This window comes from Mus caroli, unplaced genomic scaffold (genome assembly GCF_978045245.1).
Source record: "Mus caroli unplaced genomic scaffold, Mus_caroli_1 scaffold_19, whole genome shotgun sequence".
Lineage (NCBI taxonomy): Eukaryota > Metazoa > Chordata > Mammalia > Rodentia > Muridae > Mus > Mus caroli.
The window spans coordinates 17,959,202-17,980,680 of record NW_028227274.1 but is presented as its reverse complement, the minus strand read 5'-3'; positions in this window follow the sequence as shown (position 1 = coordinate 17,980,680).

Genomic DNA, 21,479 nt, shown 5'->3' with positions numbered 1-21,479 from the left:
TATACACACACACACACACACACACACACACGTGGGGATTTATTAGACTGACAAGCTATGGTTCAACTAAGCCAATAATGGCTGCCTATAAATGGAAGGTCCAAGAATGTGTGTGTATGTGTGTGTGTGTATGTGTGTGTGTGTGTATGAGAGATTCATTCTATAAGCTCTTCTATCCTAAGGAACCCTGACTAATACAGTATACATCATTTATACTTTACTGGGGGTGGGGTGGGGTGGGGGTCACATCCTGCCTTGGTATCACTGACTACATGCTTTCCTGTTTCCTAGGCATACGCCATTCTACTGTATTCGTAGTGACAGCCAGGCTCAGCCTGGTATGTTATTTGGGTGTCTGCTCCCTGTTTAGAGGAAGAGAAATGTCAGGAAGAACCTGAGGACAACAGCAACTTCCACACTGTAGTGAGAGGTGGCCGATCTTCTGAGGACAGCAAAGCAGCTCAGGTCCGCTCTGGGAATTCTTCTGCTCAGTGCTGCCTGATGGAACTTACTACTGTTAATTCCATCAGGACAGACAAAGACCACTACCACAATTCTGGCGTCTAACTTGAAGCCAGGATGATGGACACTGGCCAGGTCCATACCCAGGATTCTCAGAGAATGGCCATGAATTATGTTCATCTGGTTCTTCCAAAGGCAAACCCCACAAGACCACGTACTTCCACACCTTCATCCAATCAGAGGCAAACATACTTTCTGATGTACTTCCTGCCTTCACACCTCCCACCTGCGTGTGATCAAGCACAGCCTGTGTAGTTGGGGCAGCCAAGGCTGTTTTCAGAAGGAAGAACCTGTGGCTTGTTCTCTTCCATGAACAACAGCCTCAGTGCTGCAGGAAGCTCTGTCCTTGGGTAAGTGGGGCTCACAGGTTAGAAATGTCTTTGTAACATAGGTCTCTTACACACAATAGTTTAAACGTATAACATAACTTTATCCCTAACATTCTCCCCTTGAGTGGTATTCCAAGTCAAATACTTGACTCTGGTGAGTACCTGTTCATATTAGGATCTTAATGGCTTCCAGAATGGGAATTTATGCATCTAGTTAAGGCATCAATCATTCTAGTGCTAATAGTAATTAGCAGAAACAGGGGGACCAAAAGCCCTGTGGTGGTGACACCAGAATTAGGTGTCTAGGAGGAGCCCAAAAATGAGAATGGGAGCCAGTCATTTATTTCATCCCCCCCTTTTTTTGCATTTTTAAAATGAAATACAGCCAAATTATTTCTAATGATTCCCAAGTGGTGTGCACTGACTCAACAATGTTCTCTTAATAACATAATAACCTTGCTTTACATAGAACAAGATGAGTGTCCTATCCGATTGTAGAACTGTTTCAGCTAAGGAATCTACTGTTGATAGTTCTAGGTCTATTTGGTTTGAACAGGTATTTTTCTGATAGTGAGAGAATCTGGAGGCTGTTATGAGTCCTAGTATGCCAGTAGGCACTAGAAGAGCCATTTTGTTCCTTTGACAGGGAATTTCCTGGGTTTAGCATTCCAGTCTTTTGTTGAACATTCAGGATGACATACTCTTTTTTTGTAACTACTTCTTGCTGAAATTAGGATGCTGTTGTCAGGGCCCGAGAAGGCTGGATTGCCAGTCAAAGGACAGGAAGAGATTCAGGCAATGGGGCACTCATCGGAAGCATCTGGTTGATTGACCCAGCTGAAGAGACAGGGAGTGTAAGACTCCTCGGAGCCTTAGCTTACTGGGGAACCCATGAGTGAACCACATGGAGCAGGGATTGATGCAAATAGCAAGAGGAATTTATTGTTCCAGTGTACTGGGGTTGTCCAAGACCCAAAGAAGAGGCAGTGACCCCTGGCACCTGGTTGGCGAGTTTTTATATTGTTTCCAGGGGCAGAATAGAGCATCAGCAACTAGGCACACTATAATTGGCAGAACAGTGCACCCTTTAAACTGGTCTTTAGGGAATGAGGTGATAAGGACTTCCCTTGTCTGAAGATGGGCAACAGTCTGTCCTGTTGGTTCCCACCCTGTGGTCTGAGGAATGTCAATTAGCCTCTCCCTTCTGGAAGGTCAAGTGTTCCATGACCTTCCCCAAGTTCCTGAGCTGACCTTTTCAGGAGCAATATGGACTGGTTCACACCAGCTTTCAACAAGCCCAGACATTTGAAGAGTTTCTTGTCCACAGCTGATTTCTAGAAAGGGTCTGTCAGCTGAGTAGAAATCTCCTGGAATAGATATAGACTAGGGGGCAGGAATGAAAGTGAAGAAACTTAAAGGAAAATCTTACATTTTGAACTTCCTTCTTAGGAATAAGCATTGGTGAAGGAGGCCAGGCTGTTGATTAACAAGAGTACTCCCAGAGTCCATTGAATGGTGACTGGTGACAGGTAGATTCAAGTGTGACTACCAAATTCTTTAGTTTGCAAAAAGAGATAGAAGCTTTACAAACATTAGCATTGCCATGGTTTATAATTGGTACTGAAATCCATGTTGTAGAAAAAGCAGCTAACAGGTAGTCTGTGAACGGCTGGAGTACACTTATACCTTTGAATATTAGCAAAAGTTTTAATTTCAGTTTAAAAGCATGAACACTCTTTCCTCTGTCTGGAGGGCTGGATATACTGATTTTTTTTTTCTCCCAATGATGTTTTTAACCCAATGAAAAGCTCTTTTAAGTCTATATTTAGAAGAGAACCAAAAGGAAATTTAAAATCTTTTGAACCATAAGAGTAGTCAGTGCTTTAACACTTTATCAGATCAATGTTAAAACTCTGAACTTTAAAAGGTTATAGGGTTTTTAATTTAATTATTTATTTATTTTTCGAGACAGGGTTTCTCTGTATAGTCCTGGCTGTCCTGGAACTCACTTTGTAGACCAGACTGGCCTGGAACTCAGAAATCTGCCTGCCTCTGCCTCCCGAGTGCTGGGATTAAAGGCCTGTGCCACCACGCCCGGCTTGGAGGAAAGCAATCTGAAGTGTGAGCGCCAGCAAGAAAGACGCCACAACAGGATCCTGCTGAACACGTTTATTGGGAGAGCTTGATTGCAGAGGCGAAAAGACCCCAGCCCCAGAACTGGCGCTGCTTATATAGGCCTAGGAGAGGCATGTCTATACCCCATTGGTTATGCTTTCAGTACCTCATTTGCATGCCTCGGGCCAGGCAGTGACAAAAAACTCTACTGCACATAATGGTGTATGTGGCTTCCCACACTGAAGCATTTTTTCTTATCCTAAATTGTGTTCTTATACCTTTATAGTTTGTATTTATATACCTTAAATCACCTTTTTTTTTTAGCTTTCATATCCTCAAATGTTTACAGCATGCATTCATACACCTTAAGTGTGTTTTTTTAGACCTTTATAATTTATATAAACCTTAAACTTTTTTCTATTTAATCACTTGTCACAAGGCACAAATGGTTAATCATTGAAAACAGTCATTGCAAAGTGAGTGTCTTTAGGTGTGGGATGTGGAACAGAGGAAGGGTGGATGGGGGTGGGAAGATAAAATATTGAGTGTAAAAAAATTAATTAATTAAAAAAAAAGAAGTTACACCTGAACCATGTTTATCTTTTAATACGAAGCCTGCTAGCAAGGCAAACCTGTCTGCTTGTCTCAGCAGGAGATCTAGAAAGGAAGGCCTGATGTTTACATATGAAACCAATTTACAGGGTTCGGGAAGACACTATGAAAAAGCACCCAGTAGTCTGGGCAAAACCACATCCTCCAGGGATGTCAGCTTAAAAGGCAGAGTAGGCCAGGCAGTGGTAGTGCACGCCTTTAATCCCAGCATTTGGGAGACAGAGGCAGGCAGATTTCTGAGTTCAAGGCCAGCCTGGTCAACAGAGTGAGTTCCAGGACAGTCAGGGATACACAGAGAAACCCTGTCTCGAAAAATCAAAACAACAAACAAACAAACAAACAAACAAAAAAACAAAAAACCAAAACAAACAAAAGGCAGAGTAGATAGCTCTGACCAAAGCCTTGTTCCGGTGTGTGTGTGTGTGTATGTGTGTGTGTGTGTGTGTGTGTGTAGGCAAAAAGATCAGCATCTACATGACTAGCATCTACATGGGCCTTTGCCATGGTCCACTTCCAAGAGGCTACATACCAGGAGAGAGGACTGCTCACATCAGAGGGAGTAGGAAAAAACAAGCAGGAAATCTTGGATCTGACGAAGCTGGCAACTGTGAGTATTATTCATTGCCCAGAACAACAGAAGGGAAGAGACTCAGTGTCCCAGGTCAATAACCAGGCAGATCAAGTGGCTCAAGAAGTGGCTATGCAGGAGCCTATCCTGGTTATGGGCCTGCAAGAGACACCTGCTGGGAAATGGGACTGGACTAAGAGATGGCTTCACTTAAAATATATAGAAGAAGAAAGGTAGTCGGGCATGGTGGCATACACCTTTAATCCCAGCACTCGGGAGGCAAAGGCAGGCAGATTTCTGAGTTCGAGACCAGCCTGGTCTACAGAGTGAGTTCCAGGACAGTCAGGACTATACAGAGAAACCCTGTCTCAAAAAAACCAAAAACCCCTACCAACTATTACCAAGAGAAGGTAGGACAATGGTTCACACAAGAAGAAAGAACTATACTCCCCAGAAAGCAGGCAAAAGACTTACTAGGCCAAATGCACAGATGGACTCACTTAGGGGATAAAACACTTGTCCAAATAACTAAGGGACCTAAAGTATATGTAATAGACCTCAGGTTCTGGTCCAGAGAGATAGTAGAACAGTGTAAGGAATGCCAGCAAGTAAATGCTTATGCAGCCAAGAGTAAACAGGGCAAAAGACCTAGGGGAGAACAGCCTGGGGATTATTGGTAAGTCGATTTAACAGAAGTTAAACCTGGAATATATGGTTACAAATACCTTCTAGTGTTTGTAGATGTTTTCCTTGGATGGGTTGAGACATTCTTCACCAAGCAGGAAACAGCTGCTGTGGTAGCTAAGAAGATAATAGAAGAAAAATTTCCAGAGGTAATTGGATTGAACAATGGTCCTGCTTTTGTCTCTTAAGGTACCCCAGAATTTCCACACAAGTACCAAGTTGGAGAATGGGTATATGTTAAGAGACATTGTGCTCAACACTTGGAAGCAAAGTGGAGAGTGCTATTCCTGGTGTTGTTGACCACCCCGGCCTCCATTAAAGTGGACAGAGTAACTGCCTGGGTTCACATCAGATCAGCACCTGTGCCTGACGCCAACTAGATGGCAGTCAGACACCCAAGCAACCCCCTTCTGCCAGGCCAGGGAAACCACGAGGCAGCCATGGTATATCTTCTGGCACTGAGCCTCAGCAGCCCCCACAACCCTACCAGGGTGACTTGGCAGGTGCTCTCAGCCACTGGTGATGTTTGGTCCATTACCTGAGTTGTATCTGATGGCTGGACCCTGTCTTTGATCTCTGTGATTTGGTGGTGGGCCTTGACTCCTGGGGTGTCACTGCCCTGGAGACACAGAGGAAGGGATTGCCTAAATGTGGGGGACAAGGGACTTGTAAATCTAGACCCCAACCCAGAATTGACTTTGGAGGGTGGGGCTTAGGGTGTGGACACCCAAAGTTGAAAAGTGTCCTGTGAGAAACCTCCAAGATGGAAGACACCAACAGGAGGCCCAGCTTCCTATAGAGTGAGAAGTCATCTACCCCTACATAAGACAGGTAAGCAGAGAATTCAGGTTAAAGTCACTGATGTTGTATTTGGAATGTTATTTTTTCTTCTTTTAGTTGAACGTTTGAACCATTTGTAAAAAAAAAAAAAAAAACCTCTTAAACGAATATACTTTCAAGGTTTTACATGTGTCTTAAGGTTTCTATTGCTGTAAAGAGACACCATGACCAAGGCAACTCTTATAAAGGATAGCATTTAACTAGGGCTAGCTTATTGGTTCTGAAGTTCAGTCCATTATCAATGGCCAGGGTAAGAGAAGGGTTAGCCAAACAAGAGAGAGAGAACAGAGTCAGGGCTGGTTTGAGTCTTAGTTTAACTCCACTTTTTTTGTTTGTTTGTTTGTTTTGTTTGTTTGGACCCTGGGTTTCTCTGTGTAGCCCTGGTTGTATTGGAACTCACTTTGTAGACCAGGCTGGCCTTGAACTCAGAAATCCACCTGCCTCTGCCTCCCAAGTGCTGGCATTAAAGGCATGTGCCACCACTGCCCAGCTAACTCCTCCTCTTGATTAACTACCCTCATATCCATCTTGTTAGGACCCCTAATTGTTTTTCTGCTATTGTCACTGTCACTGATAGTGGTAAGATCCCAGTAACAACCAGTTAACACAGACAAGCCTATAAAGAGTCCAAGATTGGCCTCTAGAATCACCAAAAGAAAGGGGGAATGTTGTAACCCTTGAATTACTGATACCAGAGAGACTTCAGTGTTGTACAGTTTGCCTCTGTGTCTCCGCCAGAGGCTCTCATACTCCCTCCCCACAACCCCTTGGCAAGCAGGACATGCAGACAGCTGGTTTCTGTGCTGTGTCCTCCTGCAGTAGCCTGGGGGCTCCCTCCCTCTCCCTTAGCAGGAGACACTCTGTGTCTCCAAAAACCAACACCCAACACTCCTCCAGATAACTCTCCAAGTGCCTGTCCTTGAGACCTTAGAGAAATAACAAGTTAGAGGGAGACCATGGAAAAAGTAAAAGGTAAACAGAGGTCAGGTCACAGACAGTTAGGACTGGCCATGAAATTGAACAGATGCCCATTAACCCCCACCTTCCTCTTCAGTACTATTCCATCCTCTACTCCCTTTTTCTGTAAATATCCACACCATTCCTATACTGTATATAAACCCAGTGTTTTCTGGATGCAGGGTCGCTTGCCAGCACTCACTGGTGGGCGAACTGAGTTCGAACTTGAAAATAAAAGGCTCATTTATGAGTTTCAGCAGACTTTGCAATTCTTGGGCTTGGCTGGGTTTCCTGTGAACTTAGGGCACAACAATTGTTTAGCTACATTATAAGACAGGAATATCCTAGTTTCTGATGGTTAGTGTTTGGTGTTCATATCTGTGGCGCTTAGTCTTTTTAAAAATTTATTTAATAAGAGACATTGTGCTGAACACTTGGAAGCAAAGTGGAGAGGTAGAATTTCAAAACTTTCTTTTAAAAAAAGTTTAAAAATCTCTCAATTGTGAAATCCTGTTGTTGAATTTTATAAAATGTCAGCAGTATAATGCGGTGGGAGGGAGCACTTCAGTGGCAGGCCAAGTTGTCCCCCTGAACAACCAAGACATCTGACAGGCCTAATATAAAGGTTTATTGGAAGGACCCGGAGAAGGGAGTAGAGGCAGAGAAAGGAGGGGAACAGAGAGGAAGACAGAAAGAGAGAGAGAGGATGAGGCAGGGAACGTGTGTGTGTGTGTGTGTGTGTGTGTGTGTGTGTGTGTGTGTAATGGAAGGGGAAGGGGAGGGTGGGAGAGAGGGAGGGAGAGGGAAAGGGAGGGGAGAGAGAGAGAGAGAGAGAGAGAGAGAGAGAGAGAGAGAGAGAGAGAGAGAGAGAGGAGAGAGAGGACCAAGCCTAGAGGAATGGCTAACACCTACAGTATCAAAAAATAATTTAAGAACTTTTTCCACTTCAAGAGGGAAGAAATGGTACAACCACAATCTGGAGAAAGCAACACAAACTCCAGCAGCAGCAACAACTCAATGTTCAATATTCAGGATTCACTCACCATCCTCTGGGCTCCTCTGTGGGTCAGCGCTCAGCTCTCAGCTCTGCTCCTGGCAGCACATACAACCTGTTGTCTAGACTCCAGCCAATGACTCCAGTCATTTCACTGAGGCTGTTGTTTCTGGTGGCTAGCACTCGGCACCAGCGTCTCCAGAACAGCAGGGATCCCTTTCCATTCCCAGGCTCTCCTTCAGACCTCAAGAGGCAAATTAGCCAGGCGGTGATGGCCTGGTGGCGCGCGCCTTTAATCCCAGCACTTAGGAGGGAGAGGCAGGCAGATTTCTGAGTTCGAGGCCAGCCTGGTCTACAGAGTGAGTTCCAGGACAGCCAGAGCTACACAGAGAAACCCTGTCTCAAAGAACCAAAACCAAAAAACAAACAAACAAACAAACAAGACCTCAAGGCCTGCCACACTGCCAAGCCTCAGCTGCTCTCCAGGACTCCTTAATGCTATTAAAAAACAACAAACCCCAGGTGACTCTGACATTACAAAGTTCGGCTCTCAGCATGAGATACATGCTACATATGAACATACAGAGTAGCTTTAATACCTTATTTTAAAAGCACTGCGATGGAATGGATAAAGCCCTGTGGTTGGTACTACATGTAAAATTCAGGAAGCAGCTTATTTTAGGTTATTGTAACTTTATTTATTTTTTTAAAAGATGTATTTACTTATTTTATGTATATGAGTACAATTATAGCTGTCTTCAGACACACCAGAAGAGGATGTCAGATCCCATTACAGATGGTTCTGAGCCACCATGTGATTGCTGGGAATTGAACTCAGAACCTCTGGAAGAGCAGTCAGTGCTCTTAACTGCTGAGCCATCTGTCCAGCCCCTATTGTAACTTTATTTACAGTTTTTGTTTTTGAGACAGGATCTCACTGTGTAGCCCTGACCGGCTTGGAACCTGCTATGTAGCTCAGGCTGACTTCAAACTCGAGATTCTACCTGAATGTGCCACCACAGCTGGCTAACATACAATTTTTATACAGGATATGAATTTGGGGGGAAAATGGATGAGAATTAAAATAGTGTAAATAATAGAGTGGCTTTCTTGTTAATAAATAAAAAGTAAAGTACAGGGGCTTGTATATAGGAAATAATGTTCTCATATACATTATAGGTTAATTATACATGAAACTGTATATTGAGGCTACCAGTATGACAAACTCAATAGCATTCCACTTCTTGCTTTGTGGCATTCTTTTTTTTTTGATTTTTAATATTTTTATTACATATTTTCCTCAATGCTATCCCAAAAGTCCCCCATAGCGCCCCCCACTTCCCTACCCACCCATTCCCATTCTTTTGGCCCTGGCATCCCCCTATATTGGGGCATATAAAGTTTGCAAGTCCAATGGGCCTCTCTTTCCAGTGATGGCCGACTAGGCCATCTTTTGATACATATGCAGCTAGAGACAAGAGCTCCGGGGTTCTGTTTAGTACATCATGTTGTTCCAACAATAGGGTTGCAGATCCCTTTAGCTCCTTGGGTACTTTCTCTAGCTTCTCCATTGGGAGCCCTGTGATACATCCAATAGCTGACTGTGAACATCCACTCCTGTGTTTGCTAGGCCCCGGCATCGTCTCACAAGAGACAGCTATATTTGGGTCCTTTCAGCAAAATCTTGCTAGTGTATGCAATGGTGTCAGCGTTTAGAAGCTGATTATGGGATGGATCCCTGGATACGGCAGTCTCTAAATGGTCCATCCTTTCATCACAGCTACGAACTTTGTCTCTGTAACTCCTTCCCTGGGTGTTTTGTTCCCAATTCTAAGAAGGTGCACAGTGTCCACACTTTGGTCTTCATTCTTCTTGAGTTTCATGCGTTTAGCAAATTGTATCTTATATCTTGGGTATCCTAAGTTTTGGGCTAATATCCACTTATCAGTGAATACATATTGTGTGAGTTCTTTTGTGATTGTGTTACTTCACTCAAGATGATGCCCTCCAGGTCCATCCATTTGGCTAGGAATTTCATAAATTCATTCTTTTTAATAGCTGAGTAGTACTCCATTGTGTAAATGTACCATAATTTCTGTATCCATTCCTCTGTTGAGGGACATCTGGGTTCTTTCCAGCTTCTGGCTATTATAAATAGGGCTGCTATGAACATAGTGGAGCATGTGTCCTTTTTACCGGTTGGGACATCTTCTGGATATATGCCCAGGAGAGGTATTGCTGGAACCTCCGGTAGTACTATGTCCAATTTTCTGAGGAACCGCCAGACTGATTTCCAGAGTGGTTGTACAAGCTTGCAATCCCACCAACAATGGAGGAGTGTTCCTCTTTCTCCACATCCTCGCCAGCATCTGCTGTCACCTGAATTTTTGATCTTAGCCATTCTGACTGGTGTGAGGTGGAATCTCAGGGTTGTTTTGATTTGCATTTCCCTGATGATTAAGGATGTTGAACATTTTTTCAGGTGTTTCTCTGCCATTCGGTATTCCTCAGGTGAGAATTCTTTGTTCAATTCTGAGCCCCATTTTTTAATGGGGTTATTTGACTTTCTGGAGTCCACCTTCTTGAGTTCTTTATATATATTGGATATTAGTCCCTTATCTGATTTAGGATAGGTAAAGATCCTTTCCCAATTTGTTGGTGGTTTTTTTGTCTTATTGATGGTGTCTTTAGCCTTGCAGAAGCTTTGTAGTTTCATGAGGTCCCACTTGTCAATTCTCGATCTTACAGCACAAGCCATTACTGTTCTATTCAGGAATTTTTCCCCTGTGCCCATATCTTCAAGGCTTTTCCCCACTTTCTCCTCTATAAGTTTCAGTGTCTCTGGTTTTATGTGAAGTTCCTTGATCCACTTAGACTTGACCTTAGTACAAGGAGATAGGAATGGATCGATTCGCATTCTTCTACATGTTAACAACCAGTTGTGCCAGCACCATTTGTTGAAAATGCTGTCTTTCTTCCACTGGATGTTTTTAGCTCCCTTGTTGAAGATCAAGTGACCGTAGCTGGGTCTTCAATTCTATTCCATTGGTCTATTTGTCTGTCACTATACCAGTACCATGCAGTTTTTATCACAATTGCTCTGTAGTAGAGCTTTAGGTCCGGCATGGTGATTCCACCAGAGGTTCTTTTATCCTTGAGAAGAGTTTTTGCTATCCTAGGTTTTTTGTTATTCCAGAGCTTTGTGGCATTCTTAATCTAGAACTGGAAAGGAACCAAATTTTAAAAAGAAATCAAATTTGGAGCATAGCATAAAATAGAACAGTGAATATTAATATGAGTACAATAAGAAGAATTGTGGAGAAAGACATGGAAGTGGCCTTTAAAACGGATACTGTAATAGGAAAGCTAAAGGGAGATGAGCAGCCAATGGGAGTCACACACTTGCTGAAATCCAGCGGTAAATAAGAAACGACCTCTATCACAGCCTGGCTCTAAGTTGTTAGAAGTGGTTAAAGCAGAATGTCTCAGATTTTAGTGTAATTAATTTTTGTAAAACAGCAGTTTAAACTTTTTAATTAAATCTTTTAAAGATGTTTGATTTAAAAAATTAACATTTGAGTAAGCTTTAAATGCAGAGCAGCGGGAATAAGTAAAGGACTCTGTTTTTTGTAAAAGAAGTGGAATTATTCCTATCCCCCTCTAGTTCACAAATGCACGAGACTCAGACTATGGTTTATTTGTTTGGTTTTGGCAATTACTGGGGGGTAACCCCAAAGCTACTTTTCTAACTGCTGGACTGGCTACTTCCCCAGCTGTGGACTCCAAATACTTGCTGTTTGAATCTTTCTGGGTTATTTCTGCTCCAGCAGTCTGGTGTCCTGGGTGGGCATTTCATGTGGGCACATGCTGCTGGTCCATCGTGTTTAATGGAGATCTCCTGTTCTCCCAATCTTCTCCTCTGCTCTCTTCTTTTCATCTGTCCTATCTCCATCTTTCTTGTCCCTACCTTAGACCCTAGCTAGCCCAGTAACTCAAACTCCACCTCTCTCTATTCTCCCCAGTAATTCATTGTAGCCATTTTTATTTAACCAATAGTTTTAAAGTTGGGAGCAAGATTTACACAATAAAGGCTGGTGTACATGGGAACTTGCTTGTCTGGCGAAACCAAATTTTGAGGTACAGAATTTAGTATTTGAATACATAGCAGCATCAGACCATCCCTCCACAGTTTTTAAGTTATTATAAAAATGCAATTAAAAATTATTAATTTTATTTAATTTACTTATTTTTTTTGAGACATTGTGACACTTCATCACTCAGACCAACTTGGAACTCAGTACGTGGAAGTAAAAGAATAGAGAGCTAACATGGAGACATGACACAAGAAAACAGATGCATATTTCATATTGCTGAAGAAGAAAGAAAAATGAACTTAATGGGAAAAGTTTTAAGTTCAAAAATATAATTGAGCTAAAAAGAGAACAAAGACCTCTATGTAGTATAGATTTTGCTGGTTCTTTTATTCTTATCAAATCTTGACTGACCAAGTTTTATTTTATTGCTATTTCTTCTTTGCTATTCTCTACATTTTATCCGTAATAGTGTATTGATTATGCTCACATTTTAAAGCACATAGCTAATTTGTTTATGTGCGTGTAGTGCAAGCACACATGTCAGAGTCTAATGATAAAGTCCAAGCTAGCCTGGAAGATGTGATTATCTTACTTCTGCTTCTGAATACTGGAAATTTAGGTATATACAACCATAGCCAGCTTTTAAATTGCTACACGAGCAGATGAAGAAATGCTTTCTATGGAGGACTTCTTTTTTTTTTTAAGATTTATTTATTATTATACATAAGTACACTGGAACTGACTTCAGACACACTAGAAGAGGGCATCAAATCTCATTACAGGTGGTTGTAAGCCACCATGTGGTTGCTGGGATTTGAACTCAGGACCTTTGGAAGAACAGTCAGTTCTCTTACCCACTGAGCCATTTTGCCAGCCCTCTATGGAGGACTTATCTGTAGATAAATACCAAGTCTTCAGGAGGGATGAGACCACAGGATCTGTTAGAGTCAGATATCCATGAAGAACATTACTGGTGATGCATTATTTTGGTAAAAACTCTTAAAAGATGGTTAGGAAAGGATTATAACTTTGTGTAAAACAAACAAACAAACAAATAACCCCCTCAAACTAAACCAGACAAACACAAAACAAGGCTAGCTTCCTGTCAGGATGCGTGGCTTTCAGGGTAGAGTATCTGTGATTGTAGATTGTGTGTTGTATAAGCTCTTCAATCACACAGTCTACACAGCAAACATACTGTGGCATCCTAACCATAAGGTGGATCTAGGAACACACACATGCATTTGTTCCCTCTGTGAACTGTACTGAATTTTAAAACTCTAACGTTGAAGGTGAAGGTATTATGTCATGAAATTTAATAAAGCTTAATATTTACTGAGGATTTACTATGCTCTAAGTACATTGCCTGGATATACTTTATAAAGTATTTCCAAGATCTGGATATATCCTTTCTGAATATACTTTATAAAAATCCCCAAACATAATTCTCACCTGATATGGAATGAATGTATCATTTAACTCTCAAATAACTAGATCAGCAAGCTGATAAAGCTGTTAGAAGAGTTTTTTTGTTTGTTTGGTTTTTGGTTTTTGGAGACAGGGTTTCTCTGTATAGCCCTGGCTGTCCTGGAACTCACTTTGTAGACCAGACTGGCCTAGAACTCAGAAATCTGCCTACCTCTGCCTCCTGAGTGCTGGGATTAAAGGCGTGCGCCACCACTGCCCGGCTTAAGTTTTTTTTAAAAGTGATTTATTTATTATTATATCTAAGTACACTGTAGCTGTCTTCATACACACCAGAAGAGGACGTCAGATCTCATTACGGATGGTTGTGAGCCACCATGTGGTTGCTGGGCTTTAAACTCAGGACCTTCTGAAGAGCAGTCAGTGCTCTTAACCGCTGAACCATCTCTCCAGCCCCTAGAAGAGTATTTTGAAGAAACAAATATGTGGGGGTTTAAGAAGAGTGTTAGAATAGATTGTACTTGGTAACCATAAGACAATATAACTCTGAGCACATCTTTTCAATCCTACTGAAATTAGGTTTATTGGTCTACCTGCAAGTTAATATGTAATTCCACTAAGTCTAAGCTCTTAGTTCCTGTGTGAGTCATACAAAAAGCTCTGTACAAAAGTCAAAGGAATTGTGCCCTGATCGTTTAGTGATACATGAGTGAGCGGAGTTAAATAATGACCCTGTGTGTCACCAAAGGCACACACCCTTGCCTTAGATCCAGACTTTCCATATCTTTTAAGGAACTTACACTGGTGTTCTCTAGAGGAATATATCCTGTGGAATATATCATTATAAAGGGATTTTCTAGATTGGTTTATGCAGTCTAAGATTAAATAGTGCCAAACAAACAAAACCCAAGAGCTGCTTAATCCAAGCTGGAAGCCTCAAAAAGTCAGCGTTTTAGTTCTTTTTTAAAGACAAAATAGCACAACCAGGGCAACTTATAAAAATTGTGAAATTGTGGCAGGATGGCATGATGCTGCTTGTATTCTAATTAATGCTAATTTGGGCCCCCCACCCCCCAGACTGGTTGCCCCAAAGAGAGTCTGTATGTAAGACACTGAGTGACCCTGCCCCAGTTAATTGTGATTGGTAAATAAAGATGCTAACAGTCACTATTTGAGCAGAAAAGACATAGTCGGGGTTGAGGTTTCTCTGGCTTGGTGAGAGAAGACCAAGGAGAGGAGGGAAGGAGAGGAAAAAGAGCCACCATGTAAAAAAGGAAGAACATGCAGGAGGGAGAATGGGAACCATCATAGTAAATAGTAAGTGATAGCCCAGGACTATCGATAGGGAAATAGATTCTTTTAGCATGGAGCATAGGCAACTGTCTAGCAATTGTGCTGCGTAAGGCTATTTAAAAATATAAAGACTGTGTGTGTGTTTCTTCAGGGAACTCAATAACCTAAGGCAGGGTTGAAATCCCATGACTGGGTATTTAATATTTATTACTACAGAAAATATTTATTGGGGCTCACAGCTCCAGAGAGTTAAGAGTCTATGATCATATGGCATCACAGAAGTCAGGCAGGCATGGAGCTATGGCGTGAACTTTTGAAATCTCAAATCCCATCCCCCCCCCCCCCCCGCCCCCCAGCGACACACCTCCTCCAGCAAGGCCACACCTAATCCTTGCCAACCACTTCCACCAACTGGGAACAAGTACTCAAATATATGAGTCTATGGGGGCCTGTTATGATTTAAACCACCACAGGCGGGAGTAAGAACACAGCCCCAGATGCACATTGAGGGCCTGGGCTCCCTGAAGAGTGTCTGGTGTGAGTTAAAAGGCCGAAATCTATGGATGATGTAACAGCAATAGCCTCACTGCTGTATGAAAACTGAGCTCAATGATCTGCTAGATCCTTCTCCTTCAGTGCTCTCAGGACTATTGGATGGTGCTTTTGGGAGGGTAGTCGACAGAGCTGTTTTTATTTCACAAATGTAAACTGGAAAGTACATTCAGCAGTTTAGCCTTTTTAGCCAGCTTCCTTCTTACTGCACGAATGATACGTGTTTGATCCCTTTTTCTACGGCAATGGAGAAAGACTGGCAGAACAATTATCCCAACTTTATTTATTTATTTATTTATTTATTTATTTATTTATTGGTTTTTCGAGACAGGGTTTCTCTGTGTAGCCCTGGCTGTCCTGAAACTCACTCTGTAGACCTGGCTGGCCTCAAACTCAAAAATCTGCCTGCCTCTGATTCCCAAGTGCTGGGATTAAAGGCGTGCGCTGCCACTGCCTGGCCCCAGCCTTATTTTAATGACCTACTTAAGAGCCTTAATAGTCTCTCTCTACATCATAGCATAGTTTAAGAATTAAGGTATGGTGGTGCTTGTCTTAATCCAGATCCTTAGGAGGCAGAGCCAGGAGGCTCTCTGTGAATTCTCACTAGATCCTGTCTTAAAAAACTGAGCCTGAGCCGGGCAGTGGTGGTGCATGCCTTTAATCCCAGCACTTGGGAGGCAGTGGCAGGTGGATTTTTGAGTTCGAGGCCAGCCTGGTCTACAGAGTGAGTTCCAGGACAGCCAGGGCTATACAGAGAAACTCTGTCTCAAAACAAAAGCAAAAACAAAATAAAAAAAACAAAAAACAAAACAAAACAAAAAAACCTGAGCTTGGTGTGGTGGTGAATGCCTTTAATCTCAGCACTAGAGAGGCAGAGGCAGGCAGATCTCTATGAGTTCAAGGCCAGCCAGGGCTACACAGAGGAGTCACCCTGTCTAAGACCAAAACCAACCAAAACCAAAAAGCATTGTGGTTCTTGATAAAGGCTCCTAGAAGATCTTCAAGCTATTTTACTAGCAGGGGTCAGGAAGCTGGGCATAGTGGATCTAGCTTGTAAGCAGGCAAGAGGGTGGCTGTAATTTGGAGGCTAGCTTGGGCTATATAATTCATTTACCCAGACCTGCTTGGGTTGGGCTATATAGTAAGGCCCTGTCAAACCAAACCAAACCAAACCAAACAACACCCAAACAATCTTGGAATTTACAGGTCTGTTTCTTAGTCACTATGTGACACATGTTGCTAAAATTATCCTCATATGTGCTTTGCTGGATTAAAATGTATTTGTTGTTTTTGCTTTTGATTTTATAGTTACACATGTTATTTTGACATTTAATATTGGTCAAGTGACATTTTAGTAAGACAAGGTTTTGTGGTGTATTTGTGTGTGTATGTGTGTGTGAGCGTGTGCTTGCATGTGTGCATATATGCTAAGTGTGTATACATCTATACTACAGTGTTGAGGACTGAACCCAGGGTCTTGTGTGTGTGTGTCAGGTGACCCTCTGCTACTGAGCTGTATACCTTTCCTTAGTAGCATTTTATCACATATAGGAAAAATGTTTATCAAAGTAAGTTATTTGAGGATTGTTTCTGTCAAGAAGACAAGGTAGGCTACTAGTTAAAAATTGGCTTTTTCTTCAAGTATCCATGTGAATAGAAACCCTGCTGATGCTTTTCATTCTGGTCTTTTGATGACAACTGGCGTGCGTTTGTGTAATTACTTACCTTAAAATGCTAGGGTGGCCCTGAAGGTTTTAGAGTTGTTCAGCAGTTTAAGGACTTGTGCAATGGTGAGGCCTGAAGTCTGCATCTCCAGAAGGCATTCGAATGCTGCATAGGGATGTCTGCCAGATGGAATACCAAGCTCAGAAGGCAAGTCGGTGTGGGGGTGGGACATGGTCTCCGGAGCAAGCTGGTTGGCAAGACTAGCCTTCCCCACAGTCCTGTGCTCTACTGGGAGACTCTGCTCAGTGAATAAGGTAAGAAAGTGATGGTGGATTTTTCTTTCTTTCTTTTTTTTTTTTCTGGTTTTTCGAGACAGGGTTTCTCTGTGTAGCCCTGGCTGTCCTGGAACTCACCCTATAGACCAGGCTGGCCTCGAACTCAGAAATCCACCTGCCTCTGCCTCCCAAGTGCTGGGATTAAAGGCGTGCACGGCTTGGATTTTTTTTTCTTTTCTCCCTTTTGCTTTTTTATTTGTTTATGATAAATATTCCCCTACCTTCTCTCTGAGACAGCAGTGCTAGCCTTAGCCAAGCCAAGAATAGAGTCATCTGACCAACCAACCCATTCTTCATTAAAATTGCCTGTGACCTTGCCAGCCTTGGTCCCATTCATCTGGACGGACATGTGGTCCTAGTCCCCAGTGATGCTTTTGCTTTCAGAGCATTTTCACAGCACATACATGAACGCTCGGCTGTCGGTCTGCTTGTCAGCCACGCCTTCTCCTTCCATTATTTTTTATGAGCCTGGTTGCTCTGCCTTTTTGTACATCTGTGTACCCACTTGCATGTCTGATGCCCACGGAGGCCAGAAGGGGGTGTTGCATCTCTGGAGCCACAGTTGTGAGATGCCATGTGGGTGCTGGGAGTCGAACCCAGGTCCTTTGGATGAGCAGGCAGTGCTCTTTATAAATGAATCTAGCCTGAGGATGATTCGTGATGTCTCCATACATGCCTTAATATCAAGCTCTATTCTCTAAACATGTGCATCCACACACCCGAACAAGCATCCACATACATATGTACAAGCCACACACAAGAAAATAGGAAAAATTATTGTATTTTCGACTTGCTATATCACATTACCTAGTAATTTGCCTAGTGTAGCAGGATGCTTGCACATCTGGCCAAGGCTGCCTGGCCATGGTTACCTGGTGTTATTCTTACTTTGCAGGTAAAAGGTCTTTGCTTCTTTCTGTCTTGGAGGTACCTGTCACATATCTACTGTTCTTGCCTTTTACAGTAACTTATTACCGTTTCCAGTAACATTGTCCTTTCTGTGACTGTGCACTGAGGATTTTAGTTTACCGGAACCCCAGTGTTTTAGGATTCTCCTTTAGCTGCAGAAGCACAGAAGTCCTGCATCTGGTGTAACTGAATCCCATTTCTCACTTAGTGTTAGTACGCTTAGCATGACTGTCACTCAGGCACCCAGACCAGTTCCATGCACAAGATCTGCACAAGATCAGTTCAGCCCCAGAGAGAACTAGCTGGAGAAAAAAGGCTTTTATTAGCGATATGGACCCTCCCATACCCCAATACATACACAGTAAGACACACCTAAGGAAGCCCTGCAGAGCAGAAGGAGACTTGGGAGACAGAGTCCAGTTTCTCTTTAAGGGCTGGAGTTTTATGGGTCTTTGCAGGATCTTCTTCTAATTGAGGGTTCATCAGCTAAACAAAGATGGGTAGGCTCACCACCTTGGGGTAAATATGTCCTGATCTGACCCTGAACATGCTGGAGAGGCCCACCATCAGAGTGCCGACTGGCAGGAGAAAAGGCCCACCTGGCCTTTGATTTCGCTGCCAGGCTGTTGTGTCAGGTCAGGAGGGTGAGGGAAGAGTCAGATGTTTGACATCTTTATTGCCTGTTTGTAATTCCAGTTAAGGGTCTGTATAAATCATAGTCCCTTGTACCTTCAGTTCTCATGCTTCAGTGGATGACCCCACACTCAAATATACCTGGGAAGTACTAATGGGACTTAGTAGGATATAGCCATGCAACCTGTTGGGCAGGATTTGGATGGAGATGGAGGAGAATGGGGTTAGATATGAGCATGTTTTCTTGTATATGTGTACAAAATTCTCAAGGGTAAAGAAAATTAACAAAAATTATAAATACATTAAAGCTCCAGAAGTATTTTCCTTTAAAGTCACTAAAAGAATGGCCTGGCAAAATCCCATGAGCTTTGTGACAATGGTAAATATAGTAATAAACGGATTTTAAAAATGGCCTTTAAAAAATCCCACATTAACAGTTACTCTGTATTACAATTGTACTTCTTGGCTTGTCTTCATAGCTGCATATATATATATATTCATAACACACACATACACACACACAGAGGAATGTGTATTCGTGTGCTCGTGTGTGTGTGTGTGTGTGTGAACATTGTTTTTTGGTTGGGTTTTTTTCAGAGGCAGAGTTTCTCTCTGTAGCTCTGGCTGCCCTGGAACTTGATGGCCTTAAACAGAGGCCTGCCTACCTCTGCCTCTGGAGTACTGAGATCAAAGGTGTGTGCCACCACTGTCTGGCTTTAACATCCTTCTTGCAGTAAAACATCGATTTCATAATACATTACCTTTCTTCCTTTCTTCCTTTCTTCCTTTCTTCCTTTCTTCCTTTCTTCCTTTCTTCCTTTCTTCCTTCCTTCCTTCCTTCCTTCCTTCCTTCCTTCCTTCCTTCCTTTCTTTCTTTCTTTCTTTCTTTCTTTCTTTCTTTCTTTCTTTCTTTCTTTCTTTCTTTCTCTCTCTCTCTTTTTTGGTTTTTTCAAGACAGGGTTTCTCTGTGCAGCCCTGGCTGTCCTGGAACTCACTTTGTAGACCAGGCTGGCCTTGAACTCAGAAATCTGCCTGCCTCTGCCTCCCGAGTGCTGGGATTAAAGGCGTGTGACACCACCGCCTGGCTAGTACATTACCTTTCATCTAAACCCGTGGGTCTCGACCCTTCACAGGGTTTGTCTAAGACCATCACCATCAGAAAACATAGATATTTACATTACAATTCATAACAGTAGCCAAATCACAGTTATGAAGTAGCAATGAAAATAATGTTATGGCTGAGATCACTAGCACATGGTGACAAGAATCTCTCAGTACAGGGCATCCCTAAGCAAATTGAGAGGCTTGTCAGAAACAAATGTCCTAAATGACAGAGAAGAGGCATATCTGTTTCCATGTGATAGGGGTCCAATAGGGTGACAGAAGCAGTCTGGCACATTGGTATGGCTTCTGTAGTAATAGTGGACAAAGAAGGCAACTCGGGTGTGACACTTCCCCAGGAGATGAGGAAAGAAAGAGAAAACTGCTGCAAAGGTGGGAGAGGCTTTTGGGAAAGGAGAGGGTTTCAACAGAGGCAGGGGAGTGTCTTTAGTAGAGAGAGATGCTCCTCTGTTCTTTTGCTCTCAGCTCCTTCCTGGAGCTTCCCCACCTCTCTTAGGAGCTGCAGTCTCCAGCTTCCTTAAGCCCTTCTTGGCCTCCGCAACCCTGTCCCTTCTGTCTCTCAGCTTTCTCCTGAAAGTCTCAAAGCTTCCATAGCCCTCCTGGGCCTTTGACCCTTTCCTTGTCTCCTCCCTATGAAGCTACCTGCTCTCTCTCTTCACCCTCCAAGACCTTTCTTCTCCTCATCTTCTCCTAGGAGCAGATGGCTGAGTTCCACAGCTTCCACTGGAGTCTGGCTTTTCCCTATATAATGCAGGCATTTTGGGCTCTCTCTCTCTCTACCTCTCTTCTTCTTCCCTTCTCTCTCTGTGCACATGTCCTTTCTCTCTTTCTTCCCATCCCCTTCTTCCTCATGGTGACTTCCCTGACCTTGGTCTTTTAGGTCATTGAACTCTCTGGAGAGCAGGTTCCCAATAAATCTACCTTTAATATATCCTAATCTGGCTTGAATTGGCTCATTTTACTGGCAGAGAAATAACCTACAGCCAGGAGCTGTTGGTCACTTCTCTGAAGCAGGAGAGAGAGAGAGAGAGAGAGAGAGAGAGAGAGAGAGAGAGAGAGAGAGAGAGAGAGAAAGAAAGACTGTCTGCCAGGCAGAGTCAAGGCAGGTCGGTCAGGGTCAGTCTGTAGTCTTCCTGGCTTGCTAAGGCATAGGGAACCATAAGAGGAGGTGTGCTTGAGGCTCAAGGCAAGGGCTAAAGACTATTGATCTTGATGGAAGGAACAAGAACATTTTTGGGTCTTGTGTACATTTCAGCAAAATTGTTTCTGTAAGTTCGTGGCTTTGCTTCCTACAGTGCTCTAGTATAAGAAGGCTATGAGAAAGCCGGGTGTGGTGGCACACACCTCTAATCCCAGCACTTGGGAGGCAGAGGCAGTCAGATTTCTGAGTTCAAGGCCAGCCTGGTCTACAAAGTGAGTTCCAGGACAGCCAGGGCTGCACAGAGAAACCCTGGCTCGAAAAAACAAAACAAACAAACAAAAAAAAAAATAAAAAAATAAAAAATAAAAAGAAGGCTGTGAGAAATACACTTGGGGCTGGTGTGGTAATGACCTGCAGCCCTCCCATGTCTGCCTCTTGCATCCTTGCATCTTTTCCCATCTTTCCTAAAATCATCCTCACTCCCCCTCAGAAGACTGTTTGACTCTGTACCAGCCTTACCGGTACAATTTTATTGCTTATTATATATACAGCTTGAATTGAACTCTTGTTTAGGAAAATACATTTTTAAATAGCAACCATATGCTTTGGCTCCATTGTGGCAAGTGTGGTTAGTCACTTACATATGTGTCAGCACTGGTGACTCCAGTCAGTCTTTCTGGGTTGCACAA